This window comes from Ochotona curzoniae, unplaced genomic scaffold, assembly GCF_017591425.1.
Source record: "Ochotona curzoniae isolate NIBS_2020 unplaced genomic scaffold, NIBS_Ocur_1.0 scaffold_1037, whole genome shotgun sequence".
In the NCBI taxonomy this organism is placed as follows: domain Eukaryota; kingdom Metazoa; phylum Chordata; class Mammalia; order Lagomorpha; family Ochotonidae; genus Ochotona; species Ochotona curzoniae.
Genome location: NW_024467083.1, coordinates 7,990,887 through 7,994,080, shown reverse-complemented (window position 1 = coordinate 7,994,080; position 3,194 = coordinate 7,990,887).

Genomic DNA, 3,194 nt, shown 5'->3' with positions numbered 1-3,194 from the left:
AGATATACAAAGAGGAGGAGAGACAGAAAGATCCATCTATTGATTTACTCCCCAAGTAATTGGGGAGTACTTTGATTACTCTGCAATGGCTGGAGCTGAGCTGATCCAAAATCAGGAGCCAGGAGTCAGGAGCTTCCTCTAGAGCTCCCATGCAGGTGCAAGGTCCCAAGGCTTTGGGCCATCCTCAGCTGGTTTCCCAGGCCGGGATCCCGGCACATGCAAGATGAGGACTTTATCCACTAAGCTATCACACTGAGCCTGGAATCACTCATTTCTGAAATGAATGTGATCGGAAGTGGTACATCTGCAGTTTTAACATTTATCAAATTGGGGATAAGTCTTTCTTGAGAGAGCAAATATCAGAAAATAACATATTTAGTATTATCAGAATGATGTTATGCTTGTCTTAGAATTTTAATTTGGCTGTGGAAATTACTGAGTCTACAAAAGAAAGGCCACTTACTTATAGGTTGCAAAGGGGACCATCTCAGAGATATTGGCAACTAATAGTTGATAGTCACTGCCCTGATTATAAATGCACAGTTTGCCAAATATTTGGAAAATGGCAGTGTGGTTATTTCTTTAATGTGCTTGAAACAAAAGAAAGGTAAAGTTAAAGTAACAGTTTTCTCAGGGAACAGAGTCACAGAACTAGGTTTTGCAGTAAGGTCCCTGTTTGTGGTACAGACTGACTCATGAAGTTTCCTTACAGCTACTCAAATACCACAGGGGGAAAACTTTCAGTCATGTGACTCACTTTTTTTGTGCTTTTCTATTAGAGCAGAGTTTCTATCATTGTCCCTCCCCACCCCAGCACAAAAAAATTGCAATCTTGTGAACGTCCTTCTGCTTCCCAGAGCACTTCATAATTCTGTTCTTTTCAGTACTTTTGTCCTAAGGAGAAAAAAATTAAGCATATATTGGGGATGGGAAAATGTTGCTCTAAACATTTATGTCTTGGAGTTTTTTTCTTCCCTCCCTCCTACCTCTTATTTTCATTTAAATAAAGGTATCATTTATTTATAATGCAGAAGAGAGAAGAAAAGACCATTCCCACACTTTATTCTCAATTTCATGTGCCAGATACTTTGATGGTTCTGATTTCTAGGCTGTGTTGAGGCACAGAGCTGGAGCAGGTGTTAACCATAAGAAATAGCTACTCTTTCTTCTATGCCTCACATGCAAGATACTTATTGATGCCAAAATAGAAACAAAGTACTACACATATTATCTATTTCTGTTCCGTGTAAACCCAAAAAGACATTATTGCTGACTGGGTTCTACATCAAGTGAGGACAAGTTATCCACAAACAAGATCGAGATAATAAACTCTTTGGGGCATCAGGATACCATATAGCAATCTCACTACTCCCTTGAGCTATGGAAGAATTCATTTACCTCACATAGGTGAACCTTTCTCTTCCCCAGAGAGCATTTTGTTCATCTTCGTTCAATACAAGATCAGATCCATTGTCGGCAGCAACAATTTGTAACATGTTTCTTTCTACCGGGCTCAAACTTGAAGCATCACAGAGTGGAAAAATAAATGCCAGTAGCTGCATCTCAATTTTTACAAAGGGGCCATGAAAGGAGAGGCTGAAATTTAGAGACCGAGACTTCTTTCTGAAGTTACAAGGCCTCCTGTCAGTGATAAAACAGGAAGTAAATTCTAGTCCTTGGAAACACTGGTCCAATTATTTCTGTAATCTCCTCTTTTCCTATTTGTTTCAGGTAAATGATAATCCTTTCCTCACTATTACTTATACAAGTCAGTGCAAGTCCCTTGACATTTGGAAAGAACTTTATTTTGCTGAATTTGGAAGCTGTTCTTGTCTGACTCTCCATTAATGTTAGAGGGAAAAGTCAAAGAACATTATTTTTCTATTAAAGCAAAGGTTTCTGCATTAACTCTGAACTTCAGGACACTGCAGAGAGCCGAAATACAAGTTGGAGTGACAGTGACACAGAAAGGAGAAGAATCAAAATTGCTACTGACAATAAAGTGAGAAGCAGTGGTGGACAATAAAGATTTGTCCCTGAAAACTTTACAGCATTTTGGATACTGGAGGGAACAGTAATTTAAGACAGTTATGGACCTGAGGAGAGAGAAAAAAAAAAGCAATAATGTTGAAGTCAGACCTGGTCTGAATGGGGTGGTTATTATTTGGTTTAAAACTACAAAATGCATTTACAACTTTGGTAAAAGACAGACACTGACCTTGATGCAGTGCAAATTTGAAATGGGATCAGAGGTGGTTTTTTTTTTTTTTTCCCCCTTGTATTTCTGCTCAGGACAGGGGAGGGACAGTAAGAGAATGTGCTGACACTGGATATGTGTACCTGTGTGCAGTCCCACTCAGGGCTCAACATAAGAAGACCCTTGGACTTGGAGTAAATGGTGCAGAAGCTGAAATGCGCCTTGTGAGCATAAATGTGAGAGCTGCTGCTCTCACCGAGGGAGGTGTCCCACTACATCTGAGTATGCTGAGCACTATACAGGAATTCTGTGGTAGAAGAAGAAATCAGGCTTTCAAGAGGTCACATCTGTATTCTGATCCTGACTCTGCCCTTGTTCTCTGTGTTATCCTGGGCAAGTTATATACCCTTTTTTTGGTTTTCAGTTTTTCTATGATATGGGATTGCAATTACATTTAATTTATAAGGTTAAAGAATTAAGTGAAAGAAATAAAGGAAGACACCCTGTCAATATAAAATGCCATGTAAATACTGCAGGTTGCTCCCTCGAAATTTGTCAGACACAGATATTAAAAGAAAAATAAGCAGGAGTATTACAAATAAGGTATTCAGTAAGCCAAACAAACATGGCAGGAAGTATTAACATCAGACTTATGAGGCATGTACTTATTGCTTGATGTAAGTATCATAACATGCTTGATCACATGTGCTGAGAATCTCAGAAGATCTTATGCAAGTTACCGTAACATGTATGTATTGCATAATATTTTAATGTGTTTGACAGTGTGTCTAGTATGTGCCTTTAATTTTAGATAAAGGAGCCCAGTGGGAATGTTAAGGAAGGATTGTTGACCACGGTGATATCATTTAAATTCACAGAAAAGATGTCCATTTGTAGCAGGAAACCTTAATGATGAGTGTGTGTGTGTGTGTGTGTTCACGTGTGCATTCAGGCAGGTGAATGGTGTGTGAGCAGGTAAGCAGGCATCACTGAGCAG